The sequence below is a fragment of the Parasteatoda tepidariorum genome, chromosome 12, assembly GCF_982258835.1.
Source record: "Parasteatoda tepidariorum strain Cologne lab strain chromosome 12, Ptep-v5.0, whole genome shotgun sequence".
Lineage (NCBI taxonomy): Eukaryota > Metazoa > Arthropoda > Arachnida > Araneae > Theridiidae > Parasteatoda > Parasteatoda tepidariorum.
The window spans coordinates 25,646,500-25,658,868 of record NC_141766.1 but is presented as its reverse complement, the minus strand read 5'-3'; the positions used below and the strand labels follow the sequence as shown (position 1 = coordinate 25,658,868).

At 26.9% G+C, this 12,369-nt stretch overlaps 1 protein-coding gene and 1 long non-coding RNA gene across 5 annotated transcripts in view; one reads left to right on the top strand and one right to left on the bottom strand.

The window, feature by feature from the left end:
• Positions 1-9,681, bottom strand: part of LOC139427210 (uncharacterized) — a 95,840-nt gene extending 86,159 nt beyond the window's left edge. For 2 of the 3 annotated variants that reach the window (XR_015430721.1, XR_011638347.2), the window contains exon 1: positions 9,473-9,670. This is a non-coding gene — a long non-coding RNA (uncharacterized LOC139427210). Of the gene's footprint in view, positions 1-9,472 lie in introns of all 3 variants that reach the window. The other variant, XR_015430722.1, reaches the window with a different exon arrangement.
• The window catches only part of LOC107441841 (leucine-rich repeat, immunoglobulin-like domain and transmembrane domain-containing protein 2), a 153,754-nt gene continuing 143,110 nt past the window's right edge, over positions 1,726-12,369 (top strand). For both annotated transcript variants that reach the window (XM_071188127.2, XM_071188125.2), the window contains exon 1: positions 1,726-1,911. The gene's annotated coding sequence lies outside the window, so the exon portion shown is untranslated. The remainder of the gene's footprint in view (positions 1,912-12,369) is intronic.

The following is a 12,369-nucleotide window of genomic DNA, read 5'->3' as shown; positions in this document are numbered from 1 at the left end:
TTTTATATTTAATTTATCCATTATGAGGCCTCAGGTCACAGTCAGTTCTTAGAATTACCACTGACGACAGAAAGACTCCTATGTGAAAGCAGACAGTGTGTCCCCTGATGAAGTGCTGTTTTTGTTAACCTACACATCTTTAGAAATTCTTCTTTTCTAAATTGTTTATATAAGACAAATTTGGTTTTGGCTGCTTTCAGAGCTTTTCCATTCTGAGTAATCATTAATTTAAATATTATTTTCTTTTTTAATTTGACTTTTTCTTAATTTACTTAAATCAGTTTCATTATTTGTTTGAATATGCATATATATATATATATATATATATATATATATATATATATATATATATATATATCCGTCGATATACATACAGAACGAAAACTATTTTAACTGCCTAATATGGTTTGAAAAATCAATAAATAAAAACAAAAACTCTTTTCCACAGTAACTGTTTCTTGCAAATATTTTTTTTTATTTTCTTTTTCATTCAGTATTTTTATTATTTTTAACAGTATTATTTTCGACCTAAGAATTAAAATAGCTTAGAATTAAAAATTAAGATATATATATATATATATATATATATATATATATATATATATATATATATATATATATATATATATATATATATATATATATATATATATATATATATATATATATATATATATATATATATATATATATATATATATATATATATAGATAGATATATATATATAGATAGATATATATATATATATATATAATAAATTCTACACGGAATCAAGCTCACAATTATTTAATTAATAATAATTCTCCAAAATTATATTGTTTCTATCCTAAGATTTGAAAAAAAAATCTTTTTTCAATCTGCTTTAAAGATTTTCCTCTTTATTACAGGATTCACATGGCGCTTAAAGGATTACGCAAAACTGACAAGCACAAGTAGTAAATTTATAATCAAAATAGAAAAATAGAAATTGCTAGCAAAACAGAAAAGCTAGCCCAAGCTGTAAATTTGATATGGCTTTCACTTTCAAATAAAAAATTTACAAGAACTTGCGAGGATGTTTGTACACCTGGAATCATTTTAGTATTATACAGGTTTTAATTCAGCATAGGTTCATTCCAGAAGAATTTTTAAAATTGGGTGAAGACGATTCGACAAAACACAATGTATTAACTAATTATTTTCGGCCGAAAATGTTTTTGAATTAAATGCGTGTATTGATCAAGCGAAATACTAAAATTGACTTGAAATTAGAACCGATAAAAATTACTGTAATCACATAAACCGCTTGTCACCACTTTTAAATTTTCCTAGACTTGCAATTACCATGCAAATATTAATTTTAATTATGAAATTTCAAATTATTTTACCTAACATGTCAAATCAATAATCTATATAACTTTGCTGACATATTGGTTCTCTGGAGGGCATGCCGTTAAAAGAAAAGAAATAAATTTTTTTACATCACTGTAATTATTTAATTTATAAATGTACTCAGAAATATATGCTCATAAGAATTACGTAATGAACAAAGCTGTAGCGGTTAAAATTATTTACTGTAAAAAATTTATACTTAAATTAACGAATTCTTTCTATGTTTTTTTACAGAACTGTTTCCTAGTATTTGCTTCGAGCGAATATTTCATCAAAGTTACGAAATAACTATCGTCATTTCCTTGAGGAAATGAATTTTGTCAATAGTAAGGAATTATTTCGTCCTTTTATTAGAAAAAACGTAACACCTAATGTATCTAACTTTTCTAAATCCGCAACATATAGCTAGGTCAATGTCACTTTAATAACACTAGAGAGACATATAGAGTAGGGAGATAAATTACACCTTTGCCCAAAGCGGGATTTGAACCCAGAATCTTCCTGGTACAAAGCCAACTCCTCCATTGCCATATTGCCCGGTAAGCTTATTTAATCACTTTATTTTTGATCACCTAAACTCCATCGCAAATTCGTCATTCTAGTTAACAATCTCCCATAATGCACTTTGATGAGGTTTCGAGTTGAAGAAACATTTTCTTCATATTATTGGGAGCTCCCGTTTCATCACAAAAACACGGATTTCGTGATGAAATAATTCGAAAAATTAACGAAATATAGCTCAAGGATTTCTGTATTTCTGAGATTTCATTGACAAAATTTCGAAATTTCAATATATCAACATCCACTTCTTGAATAGCAGCGTACTCATCACGGTGAAAAACTTAAAATGGTGTTGGGACTATATTTTTATCAGAAATAACTATCAGAAATAATTGAACAGTCAAATAGCTTGGCTTTTGCTATTTGACTGTTCAATATAACGGTATGCTCCCCAGAAGGTCATATTTCGTCAATATTATTTATTAGTAATTAAATATACTAATAAGTGTTAACGAAGAAGCGTTTTTAGAAAGTTTTAAATAATTTAAAAACTACTACCGATTTGTAAAATCTCATCCCGACTAAAGTACAAGTTGACAATGACGGTTCTAAAATTGATGTTGCAAAAGATTTCTCGCTTCTTTTAAATTCGGCTACCACTTTATAAGCTTCTTAAATAGCGCAGAAACCTGTTGCAGCCCATAAATTTTGTCTAGTTTATATGATTTCCTTCTTTTTTTTTTAATTTATCAACCTAATTAAAATAGACTAAAATTTTATTTCATTGTTTTCTAAATTTTTGTCTTTTTTATGTCAATGAGTTTTCTTTCAAAATTCTTTTATATATTAATATCACCATTAACTCTACCAAACTGATTTGCTTGTAAAAATATTATGTGTTTAAGAAAATCTTTGTCGTAACTGGATTTAAAATCTGACTCAACATAGATTAATAAAACCTCGTTTAATACCTTACTTGACAGAATTTACTGTATTATAACCATTGAATTGGTAACTTTTACGTTCATATGATATCGGTTTACCGGAATTTCTGGTTTTCAAAATTATAGTTCTTATTTCTCACATAGGATAAAAATTACAAAACTGAAAATAAATTTAATTAAACTAATGTTTTCCTTGAAATGTCACAATTAACTATTCCAAACATACGTATTTGCATGTGAAAATGCATTATGTTTTACCTATTTTATAAAAATAATTATCGAAAAAATGAGGCGTAAAATAAGCAAACAAAAAAACTAATTATATACATAAGGTAGATAAAAAATATGCATACTAAGTTCAAATTTCTTACGCAGTTGTATTAAATTATACAAAATGTTTACGAGACTTAAATGCTTCCAAAATTGTTTGAAAAGAAGAAAATTTTCGAAATTCTAAAATGGGTAAGAAACTCTCATTTTTGCACCTCGATTATTTCAGAAATAATATTACATTGCCGCAAATTCTTCTATTTCCACCACCAGTAATGATTTGCCCAGGTAACAATGTTAGAACTCGAGAATACACTTAATTTAATGTAGCGTCAATTATGTATACTGCTCGTACAGAATATCGAGGAAAAAAGGAAAGTTGTTAGAATACTTTCCTTCTAGAGTATAGTTGCTCAGAGCAAAGCTTAGAGCATGTTTCCTTTCGTGTTTAAGGAACCTAGGTAATCGTTGTCTTGATTACAGTTACATTCATTAGGTACTTAAGATTTGCTTTCGAACCAAACTAGTTTTGATAAGTTTATGCCGAAAATTGTTGAGATAAAGTAAGAAATTATTAATATGTTCTACGCTTGGTTTTTGTAGTTCATTTTATTATAATTATTTTTATTAATATTTGCAGAATCGTATAAGAATAAAGTAAATGGAGAAAATAGTTCTAGTAAAACTATGATACTGTAGAGTAGAAATATTTCTAGTAAAAATAAATATAATTCTGGTTAGTAAAACCAGAATTTACAGTATTAAAACAATTCATTTGGTAATTTTCCCATTAATATGACTACGATTAAACAGAAATTCTGGTTTTCTGAATTATAGTTATTCTTACCACACATTTAGTTGTTTTTAATTCTGGTATGATAAAATCTATGGTAATACCATTTCTGGAAAGAAAAACCTTAATTCTGGTATAATAAAATCTATGGTAATACCATTTCTGGAAAGAAAAACCTTAATTCTGGTTAATAAAACCAAAAATACGCTACCATTCATTTTTAATTTTCTGTCTATATGGAAACGGTTTACAGGAAGTTCTGGTTTTTAAAATTACAGTTCTTATTATTACCCATGTAGTAAGAAATACAAAAATGAAAAGCAAGTTTAACCGAATTAATGTCGCTTATGCAATGCTCAAAGGTATCATGATAAAATTACTTCATTTTGACCACATTTACCAAATTTTATCACATATTGTAAAACTATATTTTATTGTTAATTTTACCAAAATCATTACCATAGTGCTTCGGTAAAAATTACCAAACTCTTTTACGCTCTTTATAGAGGTACACGGAAAAGTTTACGGTACGTACGGTGAAGTGCACGGTAAGCACTGCAAAGTTTACAATATTCTGGTGGTTTTGACCATACCACTTTTTCCTTGCTTATACAGGGTCATTCCTTAGATCAGAGGAAAACTGCCCCATTAATCTGTTTACCATCAAGGAGCCAGGTCACAGTAGAAAATGGGGACGACTTCCACTAAAATATCAGAAAGATTTGAAAACACAAAAGATAAGTAATTCGAAACATCGTGCAACTGAGAGAGTCGGATAAAAAAAATTAAAATAAATTTTTTTTCATAAAAAACCTTGTTGGAACAACATTGGCTTCATTTGAACTGTAGCACAAAAACAAGACGAAAGACTAAGATTTCCACAAGAAGCGATTTTTATGTAGAAAATGGACTTTTAATTAAAAACTGTTATATATATCTATGAATTTACGAAATCTACTTTATAGAGCTATGTATGGATCATCATACTGGCTAAATAGCTTCCACAGTTTTTATAGCTCATACCCTTTCTTTAGTTGAAATTTTTAATGATTTTTCAGTATAAACGTAACAGAAATTTCCTTTACACGCACTCAATTTCTAACACTAGCCCCATTCAATTTTCATTGGGAGCTTAATGAGGCTGGTATGGGCATGACACACTATTCCTATAACACCATGTGTCTACAAAAGCCTCCAAAGGTATGTGGCTGTTTTTGCTTAATAATGTAGATTAATTGAAACAATACAGAGTAAAACTTAATATAAAAAATCGGTAAGAAGCCAATATATTTTATAAAAAAAACTAGCACTTTTTGTTGAAATTCTTAAAATAAAATATTATAATAAAAATGTAAAAAAAAAATTTAAAAACCTTCTGCATATTTCAAAAGAATATTTGCAGTGTGTTTATACAACTGCACATGGAAGTGTATATTAGCGTTGCAAATCTTGTACGTTATCTCACAGCGAAAATTTGATCTAAAATTAATAGTTATTCAGGATTTCCATTTCAGCCCCATGTCTACACTTGCCTCCTTCTCTGCTACCTTCTTTCACACGGACTTCGTTTAAACAATAGTTAACATTCGGTTGGTATGGTGATTTTCATATTTTTAAGAAATATGATAAACAGTGAATAAGGTTGCACATGCTGCAATAGCTATAAAAGAAAATGGAAGTTTTCCAAAAAAATAAAGCTAATCTAATTCTTCTTCCACAAATCTTCCTGCAATCTTCTCCAGCGAATTTTTAAAACCGTTACTCCCCATTTATACATGACGTCACAAGATGAAAGAAAACCTGATTTTTTCCCTTTCAATTCTTCTAGCCTGGACAGGAAGTTTTAAATTTTTACCGGTCTTAGGAAACTTGCTATTGCTTACCATCAGTCAGCCACCGTTATTAAAAGTAAATACAGTTATTCTTAGATATTAGGCTTTAAATATTGTTAGGCTTGAATTTTACAAAAAAATGCATTTTAAATTAAAAAAAAAGCAGTTCTCTTTCATGGATAAACATTCAGCTGATGTTACTCGTACCATATAACTTTGAATCTATCAGACAGATATTTAATTAAATAAATGAGTAATACAATAAATATGAATTAATACATTAATATTTATTTAAAATTTATTAATGTATTAATTCATATTAAATCTTAAATGCATTAATGTGTTAATTCATATTAATTCATAAATGTATCATAATTAATGTATTAATTCATAAATCAATTAATACAAATTAATAAAATACTGTTTTGGGTAGGAAAATAGTAAAGGGAGATTTTTTTTCATTTCTATGACGATAAATTTTGCGTTGCGTAAGTGATTGGAACTTTTATTGCATTACATACTATTTGTCTCTATTGGGACAGAAAATGTTGATTTTTTTACACATTTTGAATATTGAAATTTTTTTTTATCCTAACCAGTAACATTAATTAAAAACCAAACCCAAAAAAGCAAATAAACGTCTGAATAATCAATAAATAAAAAAAGATAAAAATATAAGCATACTGAGTGCTCTTTGACACGTACTTAGACGCATTCTTTTAATGGTTCTAGGTCAGAAGGAAAAAACTTCAAAATGCTAATTAATTAAGAAGACACTAAATTGGAAGAAAAATTCGAAATGAGTCAGAATAAAAAACTACGAAAACAGACACAAAAACTGCTCCTCTGAATAAATATGTCTTGAAAATTTATCTCAAAACAATTATAATTAAACTATATATTTTTGAGAAATATTGACAAAAAAATCAATTTATGTTTAAAGTTGGAAAAATGTTTGATACAACAGGTTTTGTTTATATTTGCGAAACAAATACTTACTTAATTACTAAAAACATTTTACAGTAAATATCAAGGATCAATGATTTTATCAAGTAGTAAGCAAGGAGTTTCTCAATTAAAACACAATTATGTTATGCACATGTGTTTCTCCCGTAAATAATTCAGCTATAATTACCAGCAATAAATCTTATTAACCAAGTCTCAAAGTTATAATGAATGAATAATAGGTAAAAGCTGACAAGGTTGTTTACAATACTTACCAAAAAACCACGACAATTCATGTACGTGGTTAAAATAGAGAGCTTAATGAAAAATCCATAAAGAACTATATCAAGAGTGTAGTAATTAGGTTCAAATTCTAAATGTCAAACATGCTTACGACTAATATGATCTTGTTCTACACGAATCTAAATCACTCTAATCTGTTGGGAATATTCATTCCCACCTAAAATGTTCCCTACAATTTAATGGGCTTAATTGATACTTAGTTGCAATATAAAATCCCATTAAATGTTTGGGAAGATTATATGAAAGAATCTGATACAGTTATGCGTATAGTGCCATTTTCATATTAAAATTGAATCATATTGTTATTGCTAAAAATAAATGTACAGATTTATAATCTTTTGTTAATGCATCGTAATTAAATTCATCAGGATTAATCCTTAGGAATGATGTTTAGATTTCAGCAGAAAGATAAATTATAGATTTCTCAAAGTTTTAAAATGGATTTTTACTAAATTATATCTTTGTGTGCTATTTAAAAGTTTCATTATTAAGCAATTTATAAGCAAAATCTTATGTATAATGAAAGAAATATCCAATTAAACTTTATATTCTAACTAAAAACTTGTCAATTGTCTTCGTATACAAGTAACAATACTATTAAAATATATTGCATTAAAATCCAGATTTGTACGGGGAGAGAAAATTGAAAAAAATTGTATAGTTTAATTCATTTTATGTTTTTATTTTTAATCCCAAAAAGTTTTTTTTTTCGTTTAAATAAATCTTAATAAATCTTTAATAAATCTTAATTTTTTGCTTAATTTCGTTAAATAAATCTTAATTAAATCTTACTAAGACCATAATCCGACCAGAGCACAAGTACTTGCCTATCAAATTATTTTTAACCTAGACACAAAAAGCAAACGTGATAGCAATTAAGTAAATTCCATTGTACCGTAAAATATTATACCGTAATTCTTTGGGTGATATTTATTTACTTAGGGTGATTCAGTAATTTTACGGTAATTATTATTGCAAAAATTACGGTATAACAGATTTCTGGTTTCGAACATGCACCGGTAAATTAGATGCTACGGTTAAAAGTACCATAATATTGTACAGTGTAGTTACCAGAAGAACATTTCACCAGAAGAATTCTTTTTTGTTAAATGAACCAGAATTAATTTCCTTCATAACCTATACCAGCAGACCTGTTTTCTCGGAAAAATCTGTATTTTGAATCGTAATAAAATTCGCATTTGATACACATAAGCATACCTCTGTTTAAACGTTACTAATGTATTATGTAATGAAACTCAAGAATATTCAAGGTATAATATAATAAAAGTATGACAATGCTAGTAGTAGGCTCCATTAGAGAAAAAAAATATGATAAAAATTGCTACAATATGATTAGCTTACCATGTTTATGTCTTATGGGAACTCCAAAAAGCTAGATAGTTTTTACCGAAGCGCTTTGGTAGTGATTTTGATTAAATTAAGAATAAAGTTTGATTTTACACTGAGATAAATTTAGAAAATGCGGTAAAATTTGTTAATTTTGTCATGGTACTTCAGAGCATGGTATAAAAAATTTTATTCGGTTAAATGTAATTTTCAGTTGTATGTTTCACTAAATGTGTAATAATAAGAACTATGATTTTGAAAATCAGAATTTCGTGTAAACTGCTACCATATAGACAGAAATTTAAAAATGAATGGTTTAAATAGCTTATATTTTGGTTTTATTGACCAGAATTAGGGTTTCTCTTGCCGAAAATAATATTACCATAGATTTTATTTTACCAGAATTTGCTTCTCCGTGTTCATATACAAATGTATAGCCATTTAGCATTTTATATTCTAGCTTACGATATTAATTTTAGATAAAATAGGGCCATTTTTGGTTTTAACAATTGGATTATTTTTTTAAAAAAAATTATTATCAAATTAATTTCCTCAAACTAAAGTTAGTAAATACTATAATCAGTAAGTACTATAATCAGTTTATAGTTAGAAACGAATAAAAAAAAACTCTTTTTTTTTTTCAAAATCCGTTTAGAAGTTAGTAAAAATTTATTGGATAAAATGATTTAATTTTGAACAAAATTTACGTACACCTATGCATAAAATACTGAGCATAAAAAGTAGGTTTTCATTTAATTTTCAAAAGCATTATTTCTAATTGAATAGTATTTTTCATAAATATTTCTTTATTACCACTTTTTTCTCTTTATGTATAGAAAAGATTGAATAGCTAAAATAATTTTTTTCCCGTTCTTCTGACGTAATGAATACACTGATCATATTAAAAGACATATTCATAAAAATTAAAATGAAAATCATTTAATGAAATCCTCTGGCTCATCTGGTTGAAAGGAAATCATCAATCTTTAATATTATAAAGCTTATTCTCCGTTGGGAAAATTTTTCAAGCTATTAAAACATGATTAAATCATTAACTTTATACCATACGAAGAATAGCTAATCACATTACATTTACTATTAGATTTATTCACATGAGCAACTATAACAATAAAAAAATGAACGATGAGTACTTATGGCTACTCACAATGGTTCTTTAGTTCATCTGTCATAATTGCTACTTCTTTTACGCAAATTTGGCTGCTGTTTCGATTTGGCATTTAATTACGGTGAGTGAAATGTATCTTGTCAGAATTTCACTTGAATAAAACATCAATCATGGTCCAATGCTTCGTCCGGCGACACATGACGAGAGACAAACACGCAGCAAGAATAACAATTACCGGATTCGCTACGATTTAATTGCTTCCTCTTACTGGCATCCCTCCTACTTCTAGGGGAAACTGTAATAACTTAACATCATCCGCTTTTACCTAAAATTATAATATGAAAGGAAACACTGCCAAAGAATCACTGATAGCCCTTTATTTTAGACTCATTACGCAATTTAATATACACCATTTAACTTTTAAATAAATAAATAAATATTTTAAACTGAAGGTATTTTCCTTGTTTTCAATTTATCGTAGCCCCATTTCCAGTAAATGTTATTTTACACCTGAAATGTAGGTTTTTAATTAATGAAATAATTAAAAATGTAAATTCAACTTCATATGAATAATTTTTGCCGGGTAAACTGCAATTAGATATGGAAATTGATACCCAGTTAGGATTTAAAGTTATAGAAAAAAAACTATGTTTCAATATTTCTTATTATTTATGAAGCATCAGTAATTTATCAGTTTTTTATATACAGTACGCAAAATTAAAAACTGACCACCCTGACTAATGTTTCATTCTAATGTTGAGATTTTCAAGTTTTAGGACTCTGTCATAAGGGTTCAAGTGGGTGACCCTAAATATGCTAATTCATTACTGCAGACGATGTTTTAAGTTACGAAATCAAACGCAATGTGCTTTCACTGAATAAATCCATCTTTTTTTCGTCAGATCCGGATTTCTGACCCTTAAAATATGTACCCACCGTCTGGGAAATATGGTCCCTATAGTTCGGTCAAGAGAGCGGTCAATGTTTGGACCATTTGCGGAATTCATCATATTAAAGCGAATGGAAAAATGTTTGCACACAATTATAAAATCCGTTTATTCAAAGGCAATTCCAGGCAAAATATAATTTGTAGTAAATATAATTTCTTTATTATTCTATTTAATAATTGTCGAAAATATGAATTGAAGAAATGATGAAAAAAGCAGTGATGGTATAATTTTTTTAAATAATGAAGTTTTAAATAACAAAATGCAAAATTTGAGTGACTTACTAATTACACCGACAAATTATAAGAAATGTGAGAAGTTTGATTCGAATTACCTTTAAGACTAGTTTGTGACTGTTTCATTTGTGTCTATTAGATTTTGCTTAATAATTAAATCGTAAAAATATACTCTATGAAAGTTTCAATTTTATCATTTGAAATCAATATTTTAAGATTATTTTCTGATTATACGTCTTTAAAAACGATCTGCAATGCAAAAATATAATTGATTCAATACTCATTGGTTGGAATTTTTAATTACAGTGGTAAATAATAAGAAATGTGAGAAATTTGATTCTAGTAACCTTTAGAACTGTTTTGCGGATATTTCAATTGAGTTTATTAGATTTTGTTTGATAATCAAAACGTGAAAAATACATTATAAATTTATAATTTATCACTTAAAAATAATATTTTATGATTTTTTTCTGTTTAAGTATCCTTAGAAAACAATTATCCATAAGAATATAATTGATTTTACCCACATTGGTCGGAATTTTTAGTTACAGTAATAAATAATAGGAAATGTGAGATGTTTGATTCGAGTAACCTATAGGACTGTTTCATGACTACCTCATTTGTGTCTATTAGATTTTGTTTATTAATGAAAATGTAAAAAAAAATGTACGAAAATAATATTCTGCAGTATGTAAAAAAAATAAAGTACGTTTAAATTCATCTTATTTCATACAATAATTAAAACAAGCATTTAAGTTCAATTAATTGATTTCTTAAAAAAACTTTTATAAGTAAAAAAAGCATTTAAAAAAATAAGAAAAAGAGCTTTAAAATTTATAAGGAGCTTACTTTCGCTTAATCTACTTATTATTTTTATGCAAAAATCGCATTGTTGAGATGATCTAAAGCTCGGGTATGGGGGGAATTGAAAAAACTCCTCACAATTATAAATAAATTCTAGTTTATAAATAATGGAAATATTTAACTGTTATAAGTAGTTATCCTTTAATGAAACTTATGAGATTATTTATTTAACTAATTAATAATAAACTTCATTACTTAAGAATTCGTTTAAAATAATATGAAACACTTCAAACTAAGTAATATGTTAAGAAAATAATGAGCTTTATCACAAACTGAGTTGCGAATTTTGATTCAATGTTGGCATTCTACTTACCGTCTGCAATGAGTACTGATAACCAAACTAATGAGAAATTTGAACATTAATCATCAAATATTTTAAGTAATACTTAGCAAATGGAGTTAAGATTTGAGACTTGATTTATATTACGATTTTCAATTAAGTCAATCTCAGTTGAAAGAAATGAGTATTGAATTTAAACCTTCATATCATAATGAATTAGTCTAGTACCCTAATTAAGAATTATTCTGCCGAAGGAATTTAATAGTTTATTTTATTCATTTAAATATTCTCTCTCATATTTACGTGAATATTTTGTTAATAAATATGCGTTTCTATCCTGAGTGCTGAGTAACACACATAAATTCTTAAAATTTCGCAAACTTTCAGTGTAATTTAAGTTTATTAATGAATTCAATTATACTTAAGACTGTCAATAATTAAATCAATAAAGTTAACAATATATTTAATTCCATTTATGTAAGTAACATTTTAGTTATAATATCTAAAGAATTACAAAAGATTTTTCTAATAGAATATAAACTATGAATTTAATTTTTAAGTTAGCGAACAACATAAGATGCACAGAATCTCTGCAGTAAAAGCAATGAT